This window comes from Anolis sagrei, chromosome 4 (genome assembly GCF_037176765.1).
Source record: "Anolis sagrei isolate rAnoSag1 chromosome 4, rAnoSag1.mat, whole genome shotgun sequence".
Taxonomy (NCBI): Eukaryota; Metazoa; Chordata; class Lepidosauria; order Squamata; family Dactyloidae; genus Anolis; species Anolis sagrei.
This window is the reverse complement of record NC_090024.1, coordinates 120,338,626-120,365,719: the sequence shown is the minus strand read 5'-3', so window position 1 is coordinate 120,365,719 and position 27,094 is coordinate 120,338,626. Positions and strand designations below refer to the sequence as shown.

General features: G+C 43.0%; 1 protein-coding gene across 3 annotated transcripts in view; it reads left to right on the top strand.

Moving 5' to 3' along the window:
• The first annotated feature begins 806 nt into the window (after positions 1-806).
• The window catches only part of PLA2G4A (phospholipase A2 group IVA), a 205,719-nt gene continuing 179,431 nt past the window's right edge, over positions 807-27,094 (top strand). Inside the window, exon 1 of one of the 3 annotated variants that reach the window (XM_060774522.2) lies at positions 807-989. The gene's annotated coding sequence lies outside the window, so the exon portion shown is untranslated. The remainder of the gene's footprint in view (positions 990-27,094) is intronic. The other 2 variants (XM_060774519.2, XM_060774518.2) reach the window with 2 other exon arrangements.

The following is a 27,094-nucleotide window of genomic DNA, read 5'->3' as shown; positions in this document are numbered from 1 at the left end:
AACATGAAAGGCACTGCAGACTACTTCAGCCAGAGAAGTCAGCCATAGCAGAGCACCTGATGAACCAGCCTGGACACAGCATATTATTTGAGAACACAGAAATGCTGGACCACACCAACAACCACCATGTCAGACTACACAGAGAAGCCATTGAAATCCACAAGCATGTGGACAATTTCAACAGAAAGGAAGAGACCATGAAAATGAACAAAATCTGGCTACCAGTATTAAAAAACTCTAAAATTATAACAGCTAAACAACAGAGAGGAAAAAACCAGGCACAGATTAACACCTCCCAGCAACAGATTTTCCCAGACTCAGGCAGGCCTTCAAATGCTAATGAAGGTGATCAGCTAAACATTCACACCTAACTGCAGCAGGGAAGAGCTCCTTGCCCCACCCCAGCCATTCCACAGATATATAAACCCATTTTTCCTACTTCCAACAGACCTTCACAACCTCTGAGGATGCTTGCCATAGATGCAGGCGAAACGTCAGGAGAAATGCCTCTAGAACATGGCTCTATAGCCCGAAAAAACCCACAAGAACCTAGTGATTCCAGCCATGAAAGCCTTCGACAAGACATTTAATCAACTACCAGGCTTGCAAATTCTGTGGGTTTTTTGTCTGTTTGTTTGTTTTGTTCTGTTAGAAATGTAATACAATTGTCTGGTTGCCCTTGACACGATAAATAAACACTTCCTCAGAAGAAGACTGTTTCCAATGACGTGGCAGCTGCAGGAGCCGCTCTCCGCCGACCCTCTTCTCCCTCCTGCCTTTTCCTGATTCTGCGCCACGATCTCCGGCGCTACCTTAAAATCCGGAGCCTGTTGGACTCCCCGCCTCCACCCTCCCCGCCTTCCAAGTGCGAATGGGAACTCACCCCGTCCAGCTCCAGTGAAAAACGAGGGGAAAGAGAGCCGGAAGAGACCCGAAAGGGGAGAGCAGGACGGTGGAGTCGGCAAGCCAGGCACAATCTAGTGGGGACCGTAAGCCGATGCTTGTGGGGATTTTGGAGGGGAGGAACCGGGTTTTTGTTAGCCGGGAGGAAGGGGACAGGGAGAGCCGTAGCGAAAGAAGGAAGCCCTTTGCCCCAGCTCTTTGGAGACGCTTGTTTTTTCAACCTCGGGTCGGAGTAAAGATAAACTTGCTCTCCGACTTAAGTTTGTCGGCTTGTGAGTTGTGCCACATCATGCACTTTGAGCTGCATTGTACGGCCGTATGCAATGCACTTCAGGCTGTGTACTTACCATATAATGCAGTTCATAGAATCATAGAATCATAGAATCAAAGAGTTGGAAGAGACCTCATGGGCCATCCAGTCCAACCCCCTGCCAAGAAGCAGGAATATTGCATTCAAATCACCCCTGACAGATGGCCATCCAGCCTCTGCTTAAAAGCTTCCAAAGAAGGAGCCTCCACCACACTCCGGGGCAGAGAGTTCCACTGCTGAACGGCTCTCACAGTCAGGAAGTTCTTCCTAATGTTCAGATGGAATCTCCTCTCTTGTAGTTTGAAGCCATTGTTCCGCGTCCTAGTCTCCAAGGAAGCAGAAAACAAGCTTGCTCCCTCCTCCCTGTGGCTTCCTCTCACATATTTATACATGGCTATCATATCTCCTCTCAGCCTTCTCTTCTTCAGGCTAAACATGCCCAGTTCCCTAAGCCGCTCCTCATAGGGCTTGTTCTCCAGACCCTTGATCATTTTAGTCGCCCTCCTCTGGACACATTCCAGCTTGTCAATATCTCTCTTGAATTGTGGTGCCCAGAATTGGACACAATATTCCAGATGTGGTCTAACCAAAGCAGAATAGAGGGGTAGCATTACTTCCTTAGATCTAGACACTATGCTCCTATTGATGCAGGCCAAAGTCCCATTGGCTTTTTTTGCCGCCACATCACATTGTTGGCTCATGTTTAACTTGTTGTCCACAAGGACTCCAAGATCTTTTTCACACGTACTGCTCTCGAGCCAGGCATTGTCCCCCATTCTGTATCTTTGCATTTCATTTTTTCTGCCAAAGTGGAGTATTTTGCATTTGTCACTGTTGAACTTCATTTTGTTAGTTTTGGCCCATCTCTCTAATCTGTCAAGATCGTTTTGAATTCTGCTCCTGTCCTCTGTACTATTGGCTATCCCTCCCAATTTGGTGTCGTCTGCAAACTTGATGATCATTCAGTTCAAGCTGAATTGTGTGGCAGTGTAGATCCATCCGAAGCTGCAGGTCCAGACATTCTTTGGGGATGGGAGGGCCAGACTCCGGCTGCACCCATACAGCCATCTAGTGCAATTCAGTTAAACCGCATTGTATTTTTATTAAATAGACTAGCTGTCCCCTGCCACGCGTTGCTGTGGCCCAGTTTGTTGATCTGGATAATAAATTAACGAGAAAGTGTTGGTTTCTAATATATGTAATTTCCTGCATCAATAGGAGCATAGTGTCTAGATCTAAGGAAGTAATGCTACCCCTCTATTCTGCTTTGGTTAGACCACATCTGGAATATTGTGTCCAATTCTGGGCACCACAATTCAAGAGAGATATTGACAAGCTGGAATGTGTCCAGAGGAGGGTGACTAAAATGATCAAGGGTCTGGAGAACAAGCCCTATGAGGAGCGGCTTAGGGAACTGGGCATGTTTAGCCTGAAGCAGGCATGTAGCCAGGGGGGCGGCTCGGGGGGCTTCAGCCCCCCCCCCCCCCGAAATTTTCATGGTGGTTCACGAAAAGGCCTTATTGGTGCATTATTTAAACTGTTATGTTTATTCATATCATGATCTGATCACCATACTCAATATATCCCATATGCATGGGGGTATTGGGGTAATGATACAAAAGGTTTGCTAGGCTAGACCCTCTTTCACTCAGACTCAGCCCCCCCCCCCCCGAAACCCTCCCTGAAAAAAAAATCACCCCCCCCCCCCGAAACGAAATCCTGGCTACGGGCCTGGCCTGAAGAAGAGAAGGCTGAGAGGAGATATGATAGCCATGTATAAATATGTGAGAGGAAGCCACAGGGAGGAGGGAGCAAGCTTGTTTTCTGCTTCCTTGGAGACTAGGACGCGGAACAATGGCTTCAAACTACAAGAGAGGAGATTCCATCTGAACATGAGGAAGAACTTCCTGACTGTGAGAGCCGTTCAGCAGTGGAACTCTCTGCCCTGGAGTGTGGTGGAGGCTCCTTCTTTGGAAGTTTTTAAGCAGAGGCTGGATGGCCATCTGTCAGGGGTGATTTGAATGCAATATTCCTGCTTCTTGGCAGGGGGTTGGACTGGATGGCCCATGAGGTCTCTTCCAACTCTTTGATTCTATGATTCTATGATTCTTTATGCTTGTGGGCAGGCCCGTAGCCAGGATATTGATTCGGGGAGAGCTGAGTTTGATTGGGGGGGGGGGGGGGGCTGAGTCTGAGTGAAAGAGGGTGTACCGTAGCAAACCTTTTGTATCGATACCCCATGCATATGGGATATATGGAACATGGTGATCAGATCATGATATGAATAAACATAACAGTTTAAATAATGTAGCAGTAAGGCCTTCTCGTGGACTACATGTCTGCTTGTGGGTAAATGCCTTCTTGCTGTTTCTTTGTCAGTGTTGATGTGAAGAGTGTCTGGTTTGCCCACCCTGGAACATGCAACATATCACTTTAAGGGTCCCTTTCAAATCTATGATCTCTGTGTGTGAGAATCATATCTATCTATCTATCTATCTATCTATCTATCTATCTATCTCTATCTCCGTTCAGCAGTGGAACTCTCTGCCCCGGAGTGTGGTGGAGGCTCCTTCTTTGGAGGCTTTTAAGCAGAGGCTGGATGGCCATCTGTCAGGGGTGATTGGAATGCAATATTCCTGCTTCTTGGCAGGGGGTTGGACTGGATGGCCCATGAGGTCTCTTCCAACTCTTTGATTCTGTGATTCTATGATTCTATGGCTGGATGGCTCTTTGTCAGGAGGACTTAGATTACGTTGCCCTAATGGACGGAGTTGGATTGGATGGCCTTAAGTATTTTCTGTTGGTCATGGGGGTTCTGTGTGGGAAGTTTACCCCGATTCTGTCGTCCGTGGGGTTCAGAATGTTCTTTGATTGTAGGTGAACTGTGAAGCCCAGTAACTACAACTCCCAAATGTCAAGGTCTATTTCCCCCAAACTCCATCTGTGTTCATATTTGGGCGTATTGAGTGCTTGTGCCAAGTTTGGTCCAGATCCATCATTGTTAGAGTCCACAGTGCTCTCTGGATGTAGGTGAACTACAACTCCCAAACTCAAGGTCAATGCCCAGCAATATTTTCCAGTATTTTCTGTATATTCTGTTGGTCATGGGAGTTCTGTGTGCCAAGTTTGGTTCAATTCCATCGTTGATGGAGTTCAGAATGCTCTTTGATTGTAGGTGAACTATAAATCCCAGCAACTACAACTCCCAAATGACAAAATCATAATTTTTTGAGTGATGGTCACTCCTTGTGTTGTGAGACGTTTTGTTGCCAAATTTGGTGTGATTTCATTCATTGGTTCTTTTATTTTTAAGGTACTCATTATGCACAGAGCATTTTATATATATATATATATATATATATATATATATATATATATATATGATAATAATAATCGACAGCTGTTACATATAAACATTTTATATTGCATAATATAATATTACACCTTCTTCCTAGTTATATGGGTCCACACTAATTCAGTCTGCATAATATGACAGTGTAGATACTGTCTCAACAAAGAAAGAATTAGCCTTTTTGTGCCATGGAAGGTTGTGCAATCTGAATGCGTTTTTACACAGCCCTTGCTTGTTTTGGCACGTACAGGTTAACATTGGTATTTCTGGATACTCTTAAGAATAATTGGCCTGGGCTTCTCTTTCTACCCCTCACTGGGTGGATATAGAATCCTTTCTCGGTCTGAAGTTGGACATCCAGAGACCAGCTGCCATTTCCACACATTTTTCTGGCCAGAGCTTGTTAAAGAGCTGAGCTTGCCCCAATGGTTTGCCACCCAGCAGGCCTTTGCATGCCAGGCACACATCTTCCAACATGCACAGATCAATTAGGGAAATGTTGTTACAAAGAACTCTTATTTTCAAGGTATCTCAGAGAAGACTGCTAGGCCAAAGTACATTTTACCACAGTCCTTAGATTAGAAATGGGAAAAAGTCATAATAGCCAAAGGAATGCGTTATCCATGCAACAGTAGAGATTGCAAGGCTTATCAATCTCTGTAAAGAATTTCCAGATGGTATTACTACTATAGGTGGAGCCCCTGGTGGCACAGTTTGTTAAACCCCTGTGCCGGCAGGACTGAAGGTCACAGGTTCGAATCCAGGGAGAGGCGGATGAGCTCCCTCTATCAGCTCCAGCTCCTCATGCGGGGACATGAGAGAACCTCCCACAAGGATGATAAAAACATCACATCACCCGGGCGTCCCCTGGGCAACATCCTTGCAGACGGCCAATTCTCTCACACCAGAAACGACTTGCAGTTTCTCAAGTTACTCCTGACACGACAAAAAAAAAACTACTATAGGCAACCATTTGTCACCAAGAATTATTGTCTTCCATGGGTGGAGCCTTAGCGCAGAGTTTCTCAACCTGGGGGTCGGGACCCCTGGAGGGGTCGCGAGGGGATGTCAGAGGGGTCGCCAAAGACCATAAAAAAACCCAGTATTTTCTGTTGGTCATGGGTTTCTGTGTGGGAAGTTTGGCCCAATTCTGGTGGGGTTCAGAATACTCTTTCCTTGTATGTGAACTATACATCCTAGCAACTACAACTTCCAAATGTCAAGGTCTATTTCCCCCAAACTCCACCAGTGTTCACATTTGGGCATATTGAGTATTTGTGCCATGTTTGCTCCAAATGCATCATTGTTTGAGTCCACAATGCTCTCTGGATGTAGGTGAACTACAACTCCCAAAACTCAAGGTCAGTGCCCACCAAACCCTTCCAGTATTTTCTGTTGGTCACGGGAGTCCTGTTATGCCAAGTTTGATTCAGTTCAATCGTTGGTAGAGTTCAAAATGCTCTTTGATTGTAGGTGAACTATAAATCCCAGCAACTACAACTCCCACAGGACAAAATCAATACCCTCCCCCAATCCCACCAGTATTCAAATTTGAGTGTATTGGGTATTTCTGCCAAATTTGGTCCAGTATATGAAAATACAACCTGCATATCGGATATTTACATGACTGTTCATAACAGCAGCAAAATGACAGGTATGAAGTAGCAACGAAACTAATTTTATGGTTGGGGGTCACCACAATATGAGAAACTGTATTAAGGGGTCATGGCATTAGGAAGGTTGAGAACCACTGCCTTAGCGGGTCAGTAAATGACTGCAGAAACCTATTCTTGATCCACAATTTATTTTGCAATGAGGACATAGGTTTCCAAATGGAAGGAGGTCACATCAAGGGTTTGCCTGACACACCTTCCTCTTCAAAATCCACAGTGCGGTTGGTATCAAGTGATTTCCAGTTAGAGTGCTGGTGGGCCAGGACTTCCCAGTTCTTGATATTTATACCACATTTTGTAAGGTTAGCTTTAAGCCCATCTTTAAATCTCTTTTATTGTCTACTAACATTTCATTTTCCATTCTTGAGCACAGAATAAAGTATAAAGGTGCTTTGGGAGATGATAATCAGGCAAAAGGGGGGCATGGCCTATCCAGTGAAGCTGATGGTGCAAAAAAGAGAAGAAGAAGAAAGAGGGAAAGCCAAAGATTTTAATGTGTGTTTGAAGTGGCAAAGATCTGCTTTATTATTGAGACTGAAATCCCTTGCATACTTACCTGAGAGTAACCATAGTTGAGCAAGGTGGGAAACAGCTTTGGGTGAATGTATGAGGGACTGAATTGTATTAATGGTCAGCTATCTTCCTTTGCTTACTCAAGTGCCAATGTAATTTGTAAAATGTTTGTGTGTTCCTGTCCTCTGTTTATCTGTGACCCCAGTGTACTACATTCCAGGCTTCAATTATTTCTCCTTCTGCCTCTTGATAAAAACAACCTGTAATCTAATATTAATATTTGCATTCCTGGGTTTTTTTTTTAAGCCCAACTTGACATTTTGGATACATAGGGAAACTGATTGCAGTCTCAGAAAACAGCAAAATTATTACATAAACCTCAGTATTGAGCATAGATTGCAAAATGTCGTTGACGTATGACACAACCTTAGAGTGCTGTTTTGGAGACAAGTCTCTGTGCCAGGTTCAACTAAAGTAAAATACTGCTGACTTTATTTTTTAAGTGATTTAATCCTTTCCCCAAGGGTAATGCACATGATTTTTGCTCTGTTCTTATGACAATAAGAATAAAGTACCTTGCGGGGGGGGGGGGGGGGGAGAATCTCACCCAGGGTCATCTCTGTGAGCTTCATGGCCCCAGGGGGTTATTTGCATGTTGCTTTTCTAGATCCAACTCAGGTCCAGGCAGAGCAACCTTTATCTAAAATTCCAGAACTCCAAAATGTCCACAGGGATGACTGAGATACCATGCTTTCTGATGGTTCAATGTATACAAACATTGTTTCATGCACATTTTTTTAAAAAAAGTGATAACCAAATCATTTTAATTTGTAACCCAGTAGAACAATTAGCAGCATCGATGACATGGTGACAAGTTCTTTTATGTGTCAAGGTGTGGGGGATTTTCCATCTGCTTTTCTGTATTGTCTCTTTGCCTTAAACTATTCCTCCAACTTTTTTGATCCTACATGAGAACAATCGTATCAATTTCTTACCGTACTATTCCCCCCATGTCCCCTCTGGTCATTTTAGGCCAATGATGCTTAAAATTTGCTTTCAAAAAATCTTCCTGGTCTGACTCCTGGACATAAACCTGTGCGTCCATCAGAGCATGACAAAATTACCCCCTATGGCACTGGGTGGCAGATAAAAATGAGGGTTTGAGAAACTTATTGAGATGTGGGTAAAATAGCCTTAGGAGCTATATACAACTCATGAGATTTACTTTCCTCAGTCCTGGAGTAGACCATTTTTTGTGAAGTGAATGACCACATTGAATGGCAGGTAACTAGGTGAGTTGAATAAGTCCTTTAATTAATTGAGTTGATTTATAATAATTTATTTTAATGACTATTTTAAGTGTAGTTTTTAGTTACAATAGTTGTCAGTCTGAAAACTCTTATTTTAAATGTGGAAAAAGTTTAGACCTGCTATGCCAAGAAGAGTAGCCAAGTTTTTACTTTTTTTCTGAAGGCTGGGAGGGAGGGCATTGAGCTAATGTTGTTGGGGAGAGCGTTCCATAGTCGAGGAGCTACCACTGAGAAGGCCCTGTCTTTTGTCCCTACCAGTTGCACATGCGAGGGAGGTGGGACCAAGAGCAGGTGATCTTAACCTCTGAGATGGTTCGTAGAGATATGTTCAGTTAGGTAAGCTGGGCCAGAACTGTTTAGGGTTTTATAGGCTAAAGCCAGTACTTTGAATTGTGCTCAGTAGCGACTGGCAGCCAGTGGAGGTGGTGTAACTGGGGGGGGGGGGGGGGGGTGTTCCACATTTTCTATTACAGTAATAATGCCCATAAAAATACATCCACTTTATTAACTGAGCTATATCTTTAAAAACCTCATGCTGTTATAGATTTGTTAATATTAATGGTGCTTAAATATACCTAAACAATACAACATTTACCAGTTAGATTCTGAGAAAACTGTATAAAAAGTATATAAAATAGAGCTGTGTTTCTTATGCAATTCTTACTTGCCCTTCATCCCTAGTCCTTTTTCTTCAGCCAGCCATAACTTTGATGTGAAATGACTTGATGGGACTTAGAGATGGGAAGGCCTGGAAAAAACAGAAAAAAATGAGAAAAAAGTTTAATATCAACAACAACAACAACAATAATAAGCTGTTGAAGAAGAAAAACACACCCCAGCAGAATATGTAAAGGAAAGCCAACAACCTGATTTAATTGAAGTGAGTAATCGGAAACTTCTCAAAGCACAGCAGACAGACAATCAGAACAAGAAAACTGCACTACAAACCAGAGTTGACAGGTGGCACAACAAAGCATCACATGGGTAGTTCCTTGACAAAATCGAAGGAAAAGTTGACAGGGAGAAGACTTGGTTATGACTTATGAATGGAACACTGGAGAACGAGACAGAAGGCCTGATTCTTGCAGCCCAGGAGCAAGCCATCAGGACAAATGCAATTAAGGCCAGGATTGAAAAATTAGCTGATTACCCAAAATGCAGACTGTGCAAGGAAGCTGATGAAACCATGGACCATATCCTCAGCTGTTGCAAGAAAATTGCACAGGCAGACTACAAAGGCACAACTCTGTGGCCCATGTTTAAGCAGAATAATAATACTAGATGCCAAAGGATGTTAGGTGTATTGAATAATATGTATCTGCTGTAAAACAAATGTATAACAAATGTATTAACTATGATAAAATAATAAAAATTATTTAAAAAAAAACTCTGTGGCCCAAATGATTCACTCGAACTTATGTCACAAGTACCATCTGCCAGCAGAAAAGAATTGGTGGGAATAAACCTGCAAAGGTAGTGGAAAATGAACATGTGAAAATACTGTGGGACTTTTGAATCCATTTTTGGAGCATAATAAGCCAGACATCACGATTATGGAAAAGAAAAAAAGTTTGGATTGTTGATGTCTCCAAACCAGGTGAGAGCTGAATTGATGAAAAACAACAGGAAAAACTCAGCCGTTATCAAGACCTCAAAATCGAACTGCAAAGACTCTGGCATAAACCAGCACAGGTGGTCCCAGTGGTAATCGGCACACTGGGTGCCGTGCCAAAAGATCTCAGCCGACCTTCAGAAACAATAAACACTGACAAAATCACGATCTGACAACTGTAAAAGGCCACCTTACTTGGATCTGCGTGCATCATTCGAAAATACATCACACAGTCCTAGACGCTTGGGAAGTGTTCGACTTGTGATTTTGTGATACGAAATCCAACATATATATCTTGTTTGCTGTGACATACTGTGTTTTTATGTCAGTTAAAAAAACCCACATTATTTATATTCTGCCCTCTCTCCCCAGTTGTTCCTCAATTTTTCTGGGGTTTTTTTTTCAGGCCTCCCCATCTCTAGTGGGGCTACTGGGGAATGTAGAATGAGGCACATACACAGATGAGTTTGCACTCAGTAATGGCTGATTACATTTATGTCACTGGAGTGGTTAATACCTATTGGGTTTTAATGTTAACTCCTGAGGAACTATGTATGGTACTGAACTTATCTTGGAGATCGGGTTCAGCACTGTGAATACCCCCTTCCTAGATGAGTGCACACATGTTCTGAGTTTCTTGGGAAAGGTGGTAGAGGCCATTTGGATTGAGTAAGTAATCTATTACAGCAGTGGTTCTCAACTCTTTCTTAGAATAAGATTGCCATGCTTACTTCTGCATGATTTGATTGTTTAGGTCTATATATAGAACATTGTGTCTAAGTAGAATAGAGTAGGTTGGGAATCCCAGCATCTACTTGAATTTGGTTCTAGGACTTCCCCTCTCAATGGATACCAAAATCCATGGATGTTCAGGTGGCCTGGTAAATTGGTGTCCTTTAAAATAGCACGGCAAAAATATTTTTTTTGAGGGGAGAATTTACAAAAATATTTTCAAAATCTAGATGGTTGAATCCATGGTTGCAGAATCTGCTGATACAGAGCAATGACAGTATGTTGTTTCAGGGATGTATCTATACTTTTTCGGTTTTTGAATATTATGTTGTATAGTAACTTAATAATGGAGTAGAAGAGTGAAAGATTAAAGACACCCAATCCAGCCGTAAGAAGGCCTCATGTTGAATTTACGTGTTTGTCTTGTTTCTCTTTTTATTGTGACATGTTCCCCTGTGGAATGAATGTGAGTGCAGAGTGGCGCTCTTGTGCTCTATTTAGAGCAGACCCAAGCCCTTCCCTTGATGATCTCACTTAGCTCTTATGCAATGTCTCGCCATTTCCCCTTTCTACTTTTTCATTCCTTGCTGATGCACCAGCAAAATGTGAATTGTGTATCGTGATCTTTGGCACAGACTAAAACTCTCTCTTTGCAAGCATGATATATGTCAGCATTTCCTTGGAAATCTTTAGGTCCTATGGGCAAACCCTATGGAAAACATCCCCTGGAAACTCACTATAGAATTTGACTGGAGGAGCCACAAATGTGGAGAGCTTACTGTATTTAGGACACATAATTCTTTTTAAAATTGGCAGCAAAAAGAATAATTCATAATTAAAGGCTTTTGTGGCAGTACCTTTCTTTGAAACTATGGGGCTTCAATTGGATTGATTCTGTTAAAGAGATGCAATTGTTGCCCATTTTTGAGAAGGGATCTAATCCAATCACTGTGAGTGGTGGGGTCTAAAACTGCATTGGATATTAACTGTGTGTGTGTTAGGTGGCAGTAGCTAGAAAAATATTTTTGATGGCAGCCTGTTAATGGAAAACTCAGGTGTAAATTAACCCTATATCTACATATGTCTTTTTTGTCATCAGAGAGGCTGACCATACTGACCACAGGCCTCTGAGATCTATCATAGAGCCACTCATGCACCTCCCCTCGACAGTCATGTCCAGAAGAGGGTGGGGAAGGTATGACATACATGTTTGACCATATCCCTGTTCTAAAACTCAGAATGATTACCTCAATCATTGGGTTCCAGAGAACTCCAGTTGACCCCATAAGATGATATAATTGCTTCATTGGTACAGTGACATAGCCAAATGCTTCTGCTATTTCCTCTCCTCCAGGCATGAATGGTGGTGTTTGGGGGATTTTTGTAGCTTTATGATAGGTCTTGGGAATGGTAAACGGCTCAGCTACCTGTATTTCTGCATTCAAAATGTCTACGTTGCAGTAGATAATTGCAGTCATTGTTTCTTCCCAAGGACACCTGGGAATTGTCATTCTGTGAGTAATGGACACTAAGGATTGATTCTACAGAGCACGTGATCATAGTATTTGATTGTTTTATCATCTCGTTCTATTACGAGGAGCACAGTGCAGCCTTAGAGTCAGTTCTTTCATTGGGTTCAATTTATGGGAGTCAGTTGTATTTTATCTTGTTCCCTCTTCTCTTCTGAATTGTTAACCATTTCTACCTTTTAAACAGATTGTGTAAGTTGCCTGTCGCAACACATTCAAGGGACTGTTTTGAAATAATGTTATGAAATGTAGAGAAGTAACAGACACATCATTTTAAGCAAAATTCTTATGAAATTTCCTGCTTTGAAATAATTTCTGGACCAATCACAAAAACTCAGTAATCTCAGCAACATCTGTTGATGACTCCTTCAACCTATTTAACACTATATCTTAAAGTAACCTTCTTCAGAATCTGAACTCCTTCCATCAAATCATTTAACCATCTTCTAGAACTGACTTCTAGGATTTTAACATGAATATGTGAGACCACACTCATGTTACAGAATATTTTCTTCACCCCGGAAGTGATTGTTCAAAACTGTAAGATGTGTAAGTAAGTTGGACGCGAACCCTAATAGATCATTTTAGTACTGTTACCAAAATAAAATTATTACAAGGAGTCATGGGGAGAAGACATGGCTAAAATCATTATGAGATCAATACTGGTTTGCCACTAGATCTGCTGCATATGAGAAAGAAAGTAAGTTCATTCCAAGTAAACAACCTTTCTTGAGGAGTATTACTCTACAATTTGGATGTTTAAAAAGGTTTTTTTAAAAAAACACAACAACAAAAGTTTATTTATATCCCGCCCAGTCTCTCAGGGGGGCTAACAGACACAAAAAGGCAAATATTCAATGCCTTGTACAGTAATAAATAAGTAATACAGTTTAAATACGATACAATTTAAATAGTATAAAACAAATAGTTATAAAAGCAGTAATAACAACCATCCCATAAAACACATTTAAACAACATTAATAAATTAAAAGCGGTATCCATAATTCAGAGTGCTGGTTTTGGCCTATAAAGCCCTATACAGTTCTGGCCCAGCTTACTTGTCCTAACGTATCTCCCTCTACATCCCACTTTGCAATTTAAGATCATCCGGGGAGACCCTGCTCTCTGTCCCTCCAGCTCCTCAAATGCGTTTGGTGGGGACAAGAGACAGGGCCTTCTTGGCAATTGCCCCCTGCCTGTGGAACTCGCTTCCCAGCGAGATAAGGTCGTCTTCATCGCTCCGGTCTTTTAGGAAGAAATTGAAATCATGGTTCTGGGACCAGGCTTTTGGACAGCAGGTATAACAGCACTTTGGATGTGGATTTGGACTGGAATGGTTTATATGGCTGACAATAATGCTTTTAATTGTTTTAATTAGTGTTTTTTTCTATTGTATTGTCGAAGGCTTTCATGGCTGGAATCACTAGGTTCTTGTGGGTTTTTTCGGGCTATAGAGCCATGTCTTTTCTATTGTTTTACATTGCTGTTATATTGTTGTATCTGTTTATTTGTTATGGCATCAAATTGTCAGTCATTCATTTCACCATACACTTGGGAACATAGGAAGGTTTTCAGTTGTTTCCTGAAAGAGGGGAGCGATGGGAGCATTCTGATGTCTTTCAGGAGGGAGCTCCAGAGACGAGGGGCAATTGTAGAGAAGGCCCTGTCTTTCATCTCCACTAGCTGGGTTTGGGATGAGGGTGGGATGGAGAGAAAGGCCTCTCCCGATGATCACAGTGTCTAGGCAGATTAATATGAGGAGAGGCGAATCATTTAGGGCTTCAAAGGCAATGACAAGTACTTTAAATTTTGCCTAGTAGCAAATTGGGAGCCAGTGGAACTGCCGTAACATGAGAGGGGTTTTCTCCCTGTACTGCATTCCTGTTAATAACCTGGCAGCTGACCTTTGTACCAGTTGGAAGCTTCTGAGCAGTCTTTAAAGGTAGCCCCAAGTAGAGCGCATTGCAGTAGTCCAGTTGGGATATAACTAAGGCATGTACTACCATGGCTAGATCTGGTGTCTACCAAGGTATGGACACAGTTGGCACACAAGTTTTAGTTGTGCAAAGGGACTCCTGGCCACTGCCTACATCTGAGGTTCTAGGGTCAGCTATGAGTCCAGGACCACCCCCAAGTTGAGAAACTGTGACTTCAGGTGGAGAGTAACCCCATCAAACATTCTAGAAATGTTTGAAGAAAAGTCAATTTGCAAATTAAAATCTCACTGAGTAACTGATTCTGTAACACCCAAAGCTGTGGGATTGGTATATGCAGTTTCAGTTTCCATCAGAATTTACCATGTAGTTGCCCTGGAGGACCAAAGGAAATGCTGGAGAGGATACATCTCTAGGAATTTTCTAGGTCTTCCAGAGCAACGTTATGTTGATTTCTGGAGGAAGTTCTTTATTTCAGTAGAGTTTGTTATTTGTTCATTTCAATATGATTCATTTCAGTAGGGTTCCCCATTATTTTCTGTTGCCATGATAAATTTAGGAATGGATACTCCACAGGTATGGGGTTGTACTATATAATGAAGTTAAACCCAGATCCAAATAAAATGTTTTAGACATTTTTTAGCTTAGGAAAAACATAAATGAAGGCATTTTATAGTGGTACATAAATTATGGGTGATTTAGAAAAAATGACAATAGAGTATTTTTGTTTTTGTTTTGTTTTGTTTGTTTTTTTGCTTTTTAATATTGGCAGGGGGACCTGAAAGTGCTAAACCAGGGGTCCTCAAACTAAGGCCCGGGGGCCGGATGCGGCCCTCCAAGGTAATTTACCCGGCCCTCGCTCAGGGTCAACCTAAGTCTATAACGATTCAAAAGCACACAACAACAACAACAACAACAACAACCCTATCTCATCAGCCAAAGGCAGGCCCACATTTCCCATTGAAATACTAATAAATTTATATTTGTTAAGATTGTTCTTTGTTTTAATTATTATATTGTTTTTAATTTTTTTTGCACTATAAGTAAGATGTGCAGTGTGCATAGGAATTCATTCATTTTTTTTCAAATTATAATCCGGCCCTCCAACAGTTTGAGGGACTATGACCTGGCCCTCTGTTTAAAAAGTTTGAACCGTGCTAAACGGTTGGAGATTTGGGATAAAGATGTCCACAGAGTACGTTTTTAAATTGTGGAATTGCTGTCACAAGAAGTTGTGGATGCTATCAAGTAAGATGGCCTCTACCAATTTGGGGTGCAAAGCTTTAGAAGCAGTGGTGTATTATATCAACATCATCGTATTTCTCTCTAGACTGACTCTCTAGATTGAGACATATCTCATTTAAGAAAGTCTCTGTTAACCCCTTCTTTAAAAAGACCTTTATGCTCAACCAACTCTTCTTTTGCCACCTCTCCCTCTGGACCCTTCCACACAGCTGCATACAATCTTCATTGAACTGGATTATATGGCAGTGTGGACACAGATATTCCAGTTCAAAGCGGATATTATGGATTTTCTGTCTTGATATTCTGGATTATATGGCTTTGTGGAAGGGCCCTTAGTCTCTAGATAGTTATGTTAAGGATATTGCTGTAATTTATCCACTTATGTTAAGCTGTATGTAAATTATTAAAATGGGCATAAGCCTGGCACCACTATTTAGTAGGCCTGGGTAACAACGGAAAAATTTGTTTCTAAAATCGATTCGTTTTTTGGGGTTTTTTGCGTTTTGATATTTAAAAGAATTCCGAATTTTTTTAAAAAAAAAGTTCGATATTTACGAAATTTCGTAAATGGTAAAAAAAATTACAAAACAATAATGAAACAATAACTAATCGATTCGTTAATGGCGGACGCGACCGCGCAATACGCTAAAAAACCTCCAAATGGGACAGGGGGAACTTCTGAAGCTTCCCTCTCCCTCTGTTGTTGACTGTTGGTGTGATATTATAATTTTTTTTCACTAATTAAACAAAAAACAACTATAAAACTTGCCCCAGACATGCGGAAATAATAACGAAACGACCTCAAACCAATAACGAAACGAATACATAACGAAATACGAAGCATTTACAAAACGAATTGAAAAATTCGTTTCGTTTTTAAGCTGCTCCAGAATGGTTCGTTATCGCTTCGTTAACAAAAAAAAATAACGATTTTTTAACGAATTACGAATTAACGAAACGAAACCGCCCAGCCCTACTATTTAGCAATCTCTGTGAGGGTCTAGGATCATAGAGTTGGAAGAGACCTCATGTCCAACCCCCTGCCAAGAAGCAGGAAAATTGCATTGTACTTTAAAAACTGAGCATGCCATGATTGCTGCCTGAAAGAAAGAAAGACATGACTGACAGAGATTTAGAGGCGGATGCATTACTCATAAGTATGTGCCAGTGTGTTAAATGGTACTTATTCTTACATACGTACATATACACATTTTAATCTTAAGGCTTTTTGGAAATGTTCTTTGCAATCATTACTGTGACTGCAAAGTCCTGGGTCTGACCGCAACAAGGCACACTGTAATCTCTTGTGTTTGTCTGCTTTTAAAAAAATCTCAGCCTCTACTGTTAAAAAGAAATAACAAACTGCAACCTGGGGAGGAAAAAGAAAGCTTCATTAGTAAAACACTGTGAAATAAATATTTTTGGTTGCAATGACTTGTTCCAGCAGAGCAATATAATCTCCCTTAGCATATTTACCATCATATTTTCCATATTATTTTATTAATTAAAGGCATTGTATTTTTATCAAGATGTACCAATCACGATTATTTCATGCTAGTAACACCAAGGTTCAAAATCATCACTTTAATAGAGACAGGGTTTGGCAGACCAGTTCAAACTCTACAGGTTTTTTGTTTTTCTTTCTTTCTTTTTTTTTTTGAAGACTGGATTTCTTTTATCTAAACCTCAGAGATAGAAATTGTTCTGTCGTCGCTGGAGCTAAAATTAAATGCTTTAAGAGAGGATGCAAGGCTAGCGTCCAGCGGGAAGCCCGGGGGCCCGAGAAGGAGCCTTTAGAGGAACTTTCCCTATTAAGCAAGCTTTAGGAGACTTGGAGCTTAAATGCAACAGTCTTTATTAATGAACAAGCAAGAATTGTAAAATTTCTAAATAGTCTATTGGCTTTTGCAGTCTTGTTTGCAGGAAACAGGCACTATCTTCAAGAAACAGAAAAATTCCCCTTTAAAGCTCCTCCCAGGCTGCTGTGCACTTAAACCTGACTGGTTTGAGTCTGCTACCGGCTGAACTGCGTCTCAGACCCAAACAGACGTACCACCAGACTTGAAATCACTTAGATGAAGAGCTGTTATTCCCTCCAGAAGTCCTCAGGGCTGTGAAGCTGTTCCCTGGAACCCTTTGGGAATCCGTAGAGGCCTTTAATCTGTTCTTCCCCAGGAACTCTTAAAAGACGAAGCTTTTGGACAGGAGGAATGTCTGTATGCATCCTCTGCCTTTGCTTCTCTTGCTGTAACTAACTGAAAAAATGGCCCTTTCCCGCCAAAAAGCAAAAAGGGGGCGGGACCAGGGATCCTAACTATAATTGGCAGGTGGCTTACCCTATGGTTGCAGCCTATAACAGGAAGCCACCCTGCTGCAAAATCCCAAGCCTGGGATTGCAAACAAACATTTAAACACAGCAAATAAATCTGGAGCTCCTGGAACAGCTGTTCCAGAACAGAAATCATTTGTGGTAAGGCGAAGTACAAAATATTTCTCCTCTCCCACCACTATTCACATATGATTACTTTTCTTCTGAAGCCCTCCTATTTCATTTTTGGACCAAATGTGTATTTTTTACTCCCGAAACTGTAGAATACTCTCCCCAAGGAAGCTTGCCTGTTGGCGGTTCATCACCTTTTAGAATCAAGGTGAATTTTTTCTCATTTTCTGGGTAGGTGAACAGTTTTTATGAACTGAAAAGCTTTGCTGTTGCCTGTTGTATTGAATGACTATATATCATAGCCTTGAAGTTATTTTTTAAGGATTAAAAACAATGTAATGGTTTTTAATGAATGTTTTATTATATAATATGTATTTTAGCAACATTTTGAATTTTGATCTATTTTTGTTCATTGCTTCAGGGTCCCTTTTGGGTATGTCTTATTGTATTTTATACGTATATATAGTAGCCTGGGATGTTAGGTAAGATCACTAAAGTTTGGTCCAGATCCATCATTGGTTGGGTTCAGTGCTCTCTGGATAAAAATGAACTACAATTCCCTGACTTCCAGGACAAGCACTCCCAAATCCTGACAGTATTCGCAGTGTGCCAAGTTTGATCCAGGTCCATCATTGGCTGGATTCAGGGCTCTCTGGATAAAGGTGAACTACAACTCCCACATCCAAGGTCAGTCACTCCAAACCAAGCCTGTATGCACAGTTGGCCATGTTGGATCTGTGTGCGAAGTTTGGTCCAGATCTGACATCGACTGGGTTCAGTTCTTTCTGAATGCAGGTGAACTAGAACTCCCAAAATCAAAGCCCATTCCCCCAAACCTCTGCAGTATGTTCAGTTCATCATGGGGCTTCTCTGTGTCAAGTTTGGTCCCAGTCCATAGTCGGTGGGGGTCACAGGTTCTCCGGATGTGGGTGAACGACAACTCCCAAAATCAAGGTCCATTCCCAGAAACCCCTGCAATATGTTCAGTTGGTCATGGGGCTTCTATGTGCCAAGTTTGGTCCCAGTCCATTGTACTATATACTCCAACTATAACTCCCAAAATCAAGGTCCATTTCCACAAACCCTTGTAGTATGGTCAGTTGATCATGGAGTTTTTCTGCACCGAGTTTGATCCCAGTCATTGTCGGTGAGGGGTCACAGTGAAAGTACTGCATCCCATCATTCGTGGCAAGTTTGGTCCAGATCCATCAATGGTTGGGCTAACAGTGCTCTCTGGATGTGGGTCAAGTACAACTCCTGTAAATCATGGTGAATTCTCCCCAAATCTCTTGTTCAGTTGCTGATCAATTCCGCTGTTTTTTGTGTGCCATAGGAAAAGAGTTAAGGGAGTTGGTTGGGGTCATGTAAGTTCCACAGCAATGGAGAAAGGATGTGGAGGAAAAACAGAACATCTAGGTTGAAACTGTCCCTGCAGGAAAGCCTTCACTTGGGTGAGGGGCAGTATGGTGTTTGTGGAGAACATTAGCAGGATTTGGGCTACATGTTCATGGCACTCACTGTAACTTGCAATGTCAGTGGAGGGAGCAACATGGGTGTCTCCTGCTTAGTGGGAACTATAGCTGTTTGTGGAGGCAGGAGTCTGGACACCTCCGCCACATATATACATACACATTTTCACTTTTATTGTGTGTGGGTGTGAATTAAATCTATTTTTAATTCTGGTTCATTGCTTCAGGATCCCCTTTGGGCATAGAAATTATTACACCTTTAATAACTAACTAAATCAGCTAACTATCTTTAATTATTGGCTAAAATAGCTTTAATTGCTTAAATCAACTTATGAACCGGTGTGAGGAGAGATACCATCAATATAGTCGGGGAGCTGCTTCTGTTTCATGTCCTCATAAATTGTCTACTCCTACCAGCTTTTGCTGGCTGTTCACAAGTTTAGTAACAGCTTCCAAAATGGGGAGACTTCTGTGCACATTTCATGCAAATGTTCCCCTGCTGTAGGAGTTGCAGCTGAATTTTGAGCAGCCAGCGTAAGGCAGCAAGATGACTGTGCCAGTCCTGAAAGTGTGCTCTTGATCAGAAACCAATAATAATAATAATAATAATAATAATAATAATAATAATAATAAAAGAAAAAAGTGCTCTTTGAGAATGGGCATTGGTCATATTAGCTGAAGGATTCTGGGACTCATTCAGAAAATTATTTTTTTAAAAATTTGGCCTGTGCCCCCCTTATGCTTGTATTTTATTTCCACATTAATAAACACACATCTCAAGATGGGCCCGGTCCTGTTCAACATCTTTATTAATGACTTAGATGAAGGGCTAGAAGGCATGATCATCAAGTTTGCAGACGACACCAAATTGGGAGGGATAGCCAATAGTCCAGAGGACAGGAGCAGAATTCAAAACGATCTTGACAGATTAGAGAGATGGGCCAAAACTAACAAAATGAAGTTCAACAGTGACAAATGCAAGATACTCCACTTTGGCAGAAAAAATGAAATGCAAAAATACAGAATGGGGGATGCCTGGCTCGAGAGCAGTACGTGTGAAAAAGATCTTGGAGTCCTCGTGGACAACAAGTTAAACATGAGCCAACAATGGATGTGGCGGCAAAAAAAGCCAATGGGATTTTGGCCTGCATCAACAGGAGAATAGTGTCTAGATCTAAGGAAGTAATGCTACCCCTCTATTCTGCTTTGGTTAGACCACATCTGGAATATTGTGTCCAATTCTGGGCACCACAATTCAAGAGAGATATTGACAAGCTGGAATGTGTCCAGAGGAGGGCGACTAAAATGATCAAGGGTCTGGAGAACAAGCCCTATGAGGAGCGGCTTAGGGAACTGGGCATGTTTAGCCTGAAGAAGAGAAGGCTGAGAGGAGATATGATAGCCATGTATAAATATGTGAGAGGAAGCCACAGGGAGGAGGGAGCAAGCTTGTTTTCTGCTTCCTTGGAGACTAGGACGCGGAACAATGGCTTCAAACTACAAGAGAGGAGATTCCATCTGAACATTAGGAAGAACTTCCTGACTGTGAGAGCCGTTCAGCAGTGGAACTCTCTGCCCCGGAGTGTGGTGGAGGCTCCTTCTTTAGAAGCTTTTAAGCAGAGGCTGGATGGCCATCTGTCAGGGGTGATTTGAATGTAATATTCCTGCTTTCTGGCAGGGGGTTGGACTGGATGGCCCATGAGGTCTCTTCCAACTCTTTGATTCTATGATTCTATGATTCTATGTGAGGGAAGTTTAAGTACTCAGTGTATGTTCTATCAAGTTAGCCTTTACCAAGTCAGACTGATGTTTTGCCTGAGAGTTGTCTTATTTACATTGACTGGCAGTGTTCTCCCAAGATTTCTGATGGGTGTTTGTTTATGCCAATCCCCCATTATATGTCAAAACTATATTCAAGGACTACACTTACGAGTATATAGGGCTGTGTACAGTATCAGTGCTTTGTAATCCCAGGTCTAGGAGTTCCTTTCTTGAGTCTTTTTATAACAATGAGTTCAATGTCTCTCCTATGGAGAACTAAAGGAGGCAAAATACATTTCTTTGTATTATTAATATAGATATTTTCTTTTGTTACAGGCGCGAACATCTAAATAGGAATAGAGTTTGGCATTTATTGCTGAAATGAAATTCCCAATTGGTAATTCCGACACTTTGCCATCAGAAAGTGGTATAAATAAACAATATAGGATGGCAAAAATTAAAGGAAGATGGAAGCAATAGATCATAGTTCACAGTAATTCTGTTAGGGGTCTGTCACAGATGCCTCCTGTGGTACCCACCAAGGCATTTTCTTTTATGCTTTTCTTAGGTTGAATGTCTATTTAATTCTTTGTGGTGTAGAAAAGAGGACTGTGTCCATGTGGTTGTATTACTGATAAAGGCGTGCCTTATGAGAAGAGTATAATACTGATCCCTTTATGTGGATGGGGCAAATGAGCAAGGGGTATTTCTGTATGTGGGTTGGCTATGTGTTTTCTTTTCTTCTAATGTGCAACTTTGGGTAATGTTTGTATCTAGGAAATGCATTTTGGTGGAATATGTAAACAGTTGAGGTGGTTTGGGGCAATAGTTGGCTTACCCTTGTGTAGAATGGCTATTCTGTTAAACTGGACCATGTCTCTTTCTGGGTGCAAGTGTAATCAACATTACTCAACATTGTTTTCCCTTTTATTTACATTTCATATTATTTATTTAGAATAGTTATATTTCAGTCTTCAGTTGCAAAGGTTCTCAGAGCAGCCTACATTTGCCCCTCAGGTTTATAATCTAATCTTTTAGAAAGCATATTATTTTGTCTGTCTTAAGGGAGATGGGTAAACATCTACATTTCTGTTCACTTAATAGGGGTGGAAATAATATTGGAACATACCCAACAATGCTAAAAAAATACGTTTTTGGGATGTTGAAGAACCCTGATGCAAGAATCAAGGGCTGATTATAATCTTTTTGATATACTTCGCACAACATTCACATATTGTCAATTTGTGCAGAAAGCCACAAAAATATTCTAAAATAGCACAAAAAATCCTGTTTCTGCTCAAAAATGCTGTAATTGGGGAATTTTTTCTGCATAAAATTCACATGTAGTAATTTGCATAAATCTATTTTCAGCAAAAGCAAAATAGCATTTTGTGCCCAGAAAATCACTGTTTATGCCTTGAAATATTATTTTCCACACACAAAATTCAATTTCTTGTACAGAAAATGTTGTTTTCTGTGACAAACAACCACGTGCGAAATTTTGCATGGAATAAGTCTAGACTTGTGAGTAGATTTCATAAACAGACATTGGCCTACGTCCTGTTGGCAGTCATATTACAGCTGGCATGTTAAGTAATTGGGATTTACCTAATTGTTGATTTACCATTCAGTAGTGATTGGGTGTTTCTACTCTAGTTGGCACTAACCAACAGGATGCCAACCACAGTGCATACAGTTATCAGTGCATCAGTCTGAGAATGTTCAAAACATGTCGATCCCTTCCTTTGAAAAGGACAAAGTTCCTTTTAAGGATTTGGTGTATTTTAAAACGTTGATTCATGTAGGAACCAATGATACTGCTAGGCATACTTTTCAAAGGATCATAAATTATTTTCGAGCTCTAGGAACAAAGCTAAAGCAATGTAATGTACAGGTGGTCTTTTCATCCCTCCTCCCAGTCATAAGACACAGTCCTACAAGGGCCAGAAAAATAGTACAGGTCAATAACTGGCTTAGAAAATGGTGTCAGGAGGAACGCTTTGGCTTCCTCGACCATGGCCTGCTTTTCCAGGAGGATGGCCTACTGGCAAGGGATGGGGTGCATCTCACACAAGTAGAAAAACACTTTTTTGCTCACAAACTCGCAAACCTCATTAGGCGCACTTTAAACTAGTCCCACCGGGGGAGGGGGACAACAGCCTTGCAAACACTACTTTACCCACAATGTCAGGGAACTGCCAGAAGGCTAAACGGAGGGCTGCACAAACACAAAAAGGACCAAGTACCAAAAGCACAACAATCCCAATTAAACAGCTCAGGGGATGGCGGCGCGATAGCAGCAAGCTTCCACCACGGGTAGGAAGGAGAAATCCTAATCCAAATTAAATCTGCACTAACCCTCCCCATCCAGATCACCTTTTAATTGTTCCTTTATCGGCATCAACCCAGGGTCCCGAAGGTGGCCTTGGGGCGATTGTCTGGAAGGAATACCACCAAAGAAGGGTAAAAGAAGGTTGGGAGAGGAGGAGGTAGAGAGATAGGCCGCCACCATCAGCGGCCCCTGAGCACGCTCCCTCCTTGCCTGGTCTACTGAGGACTCACCAAACCTGCTGGTCTACTGCTGTCGCTGCCAACGAGGGGGCCAGGACTCCCTGCTGCCTGTTGCTCTGGGGAGCCGTTGCTTGCTGTTTCCTCGGCCCCTGTTCCAACTTGGGGCTGCTGGAGCACGAACTGTTGGGCCTTGCCCCTCCGCGTTTCCTCCGCGGTTCCACTCCTTCTGGGGGAGAAGGAGCCGCGGCCGCTGCCCTGATTGCCGTTCTGCAGCTTGGTGCCTAGCATCCGCGTTGGTGCTCGCCTCTCCCCGCCGACGCTCCCTTCCATCTGGGCCTCGGGGTGTCTTCGGCGAGGAAGCCCCCTCCAGCCTGGCGTTTGCACCGCACGGTTGTTCCCTGCCGGGGTTGTCGCTTCTATCACGGCCTGGTTGACGCTGCCTCGCAACGCTATCGGGCCTGCTAGGCCCCACCACGACACGCCCCTCCCTCCCGCCGATCCGGGGGAGGGAGAGAAGGCAAGGGCTGCCCCCTCACAATTCCATCGGGCCTGCTAGGCCCCACCGCTGCGCACCCCTCCCTCCCGCCATTTTGGGGGAGGAGAGAGAAGACAAGGGGGCCAGCTCAGCTCCTGTTCCTGCTCTGCAGCGCCATTCTGGGGTTTGCCCTGCTCCTCCAGCGCTCCGGCCAGCCTTTCCAGCCTTTCCAGCGCCTCTGCACCCCTGCTGTGCACTGCCTCCATGTTGCCATCCTGGCGGAGGCCTCAGGAGCAGCCGACTGAGCTCCTCTGTGCATCTGGGGCTACGATCCTCTCTGCGCCGTTGCTGGCGCCACCTCTGTGCTTCCCACTCTTGACGGAGGCCGTGGGGGGCGGCCGGTTGGGTCCCCCCCCCCCCCGTGTGCCTGTTGCTGCCTGGCGAGCCTCACTGGGAGAGCCTGACCAACTCTGGGCAGCAGAAGAAAGAACTCTTGGCAATTTGGTCCAGGTAGAATTGTTGATAGTGTGCAAAACTTCCTTGCGTCCTCGCCATCATAGTAACAACAGTGTAATGACAGTGCAATAATAACTGCTAACAACATAGTGTGGCCGTTGGGCTCAAAATAAAGCTTAACATCGCATTACGGACAATTGGAGCCTAAACGAAAAACCGGAAGCTCTGTCCGCTCATGACTCAATGACTTGATATTGATTACTTAAATGCACAACCAAACAGCCAAGTCTTGAGCACTTTTACAAAAGGTTGCAACTCCAACATTGCTCTAACATATAGAGGCAATGAGTCCCACGGAATTGGAGCATAGATCGAAAAAACTCTACACCTTGTAGTTTCCAGGTGTACCTCCCTAGGGCCCAGTATGTATAGGAGATTTTCCTGGCTGGATCGAGGTGACCACTGATGGAAAAAATGAATGAGGCAGTCCCTAAGATATAAAGGTCCTTGGCCATTTTGAGCTCTAAATGTCAGGATCAGTATCTTGTAAGAGAACCAATGTTCTATTGGTAGCCAATGCAGTTGTTGCAGAATTGGTGTAATATGGGATTTTATAGATGATCCTGCTAGCAGCCTGGCCACTGCATTTTGGGCCATCCGAATCTTCTGGGTTGTTGACTTCGGAAGGCTTAGTCCAACCTAGTGCTGACTGTTGCGTGGATTACCATTGCCAATGCTTATACCGAAATGTAGGATGCCAATTTCCTTGCCTGGCGAAGATGAAAATAGGCCTGCTTACTTATGGCAGTGATCTGGGCCTCCATCGTCAGCATTGAGTCCAACACAACCCCAAGGCTTTTAACAGTGGCAGACGGAACCAGAACTTCCCCATCGAAATCAGGCAGAGACTGGATTAATTCTGGCGGCTGGCCGGGCCAGAGGATCTCAGTTTTAGCAGGATTCACTTTTAATCTGCTCGCTTGCAGCCAACTCATCACTGCTTCCAAACACAGCTTAAAGTTATCAGGAATCGCAGTTGTCCCAGGTTCGAGATGCAAGAATAGTTGGGTATCATCTGCATACTGGTAGCACTCCGAACCAGTCCAGCAAGTGGTCGGATGTAGATGTTAAATAACATTGACGAAAGGATAGCACCCTGGGGAACTCCACAGCAAAGGCGGGAGCTCTCAGAGCTTTGGCCTAACCACTCCATCCTCTGTCTCCGGTCCCAGAGGAACGAATTGAACCGTTTAAGGGCTAAACCTCGTACACCAGGCATAGCCAATCGATGAATCAGCAAGTTATGGCCCACGGTGTCGAATGCAGCTGTGAGGTCCAAGAGTACCAATAGTGTTGATCCGCCTTGGTCTAACTGACGACAAATTTAGTCAGTAATAGCTACCAAGACAGTCTCTGTCTCATGAGCTGAACGAAAGCCTGACTGAAAGGGGTCCAAACCCGCAGTCTCATCTAAGAATTGCTGTAGCTGCCCCTCCACTGTCCGTTCAATTGCCTTACCCAAAAACAGAAGGTTTGAAACTGGGCAATAGTTACTAGGTACGGCGGCGTCTAGGCTTGGTTTTTTCAAGACAGGGTGGACCACTGCTTCTTTAAGGCAATCTGGAAAAATTCCTTGCTCCAAGGAGCTGTTGATGATGCTCCTTAAGGGATCTCATAGTCCCTCCCAGCACTCCTTAACCAACCGGGAGGGGCAAGGATCGAGGGAGCAGGTAGTTGGTCTTCCTGCAGCTAGAGTCTTTTCCAGGTCTTCCATTTCCAATGGCGCAAAATGTTCGAGAAGTTGGCCACTAGATGGCCAGAAGGTCTCTAGTTCCCTCGATGTTTCCTCTGTGGGAGGTAGCCCTTCGCGGAGCAGATTGATCTTATTTATAAAGTGGCTCTGGTGTAATATCTTGACTAGCCACATCTTTGGCCAGATGAGTTGGATTTGTCACAGGTCCGCAGTTTGGGATTTCTCCTGGATTCAACACTTACGCTTGAGGCTCAGGCATCGGCGGTGTCCGGGAGGGCTTTGCACAACTAAAACATGTGCGCCAGCTGCGACCGTACCTCGCAAAGGCTGATTTGGCCGGGGTGGTCCATGCCTTGGTCACCTCTAGATTGGATTACTGTAATGTGCTCTATGTGGGGCTGCCCTTGAAAACGGCTCGGAAATTCCAACTGGTCCAATGGGCGGCGGCCAGGATGTTAACTGGCGCTCCTTACAGAGAGAGGTCAGCCTTCCTGTTTAAGGAGCTCCATTGGCTGCCATTCAACTTCCGATCCCAATTCAAGGTGCAGGTGCTTACCTACAAAGCCCTGAACGGTTTGGGACCTGCCTACCTGCGTGACCGCATCTCCGTTTATGAACCCACACATTCCCTTCGTTCATCTGGAGAGGCCCTGCTCGCGATCCCACCTGCGTCGCAGGCGCGTTTTGTTGGGGATGAGGGACAGGGCTTTCTCTGTGGTTGCCCCCCGACTTTGGAACATCCTCCCCAAAGACATTAGACTAGCACCCTCGTTGGCAGTCTTTAGGAGGAGCTTGAAGACCTGGCTATTTCCGGAATAAGAAAACCCCAGCACTATGCCCCAGAAGCACTTTATTAGAGTTTAATGACTCTCTGCACACTGCACTTGCCCAGAAATCCAACATACCATCTGTCACACCCAGCACTTTTTAACCTGTACCTATCAATGGCCCGGCCTTGGTTTTTACTGCATAATAGTGTAATGTTTTGTTATGGCTTTATGTTTTTAATTTGCATTGAACTGTATTGTTGTTGTTATGTTGTTGTTTTTGAGGCCTTGGCCTCTGTGAGCCGCATCGAGTCCTTTGGGAGATGCTAGCAGGGTACAAATAAAGTTT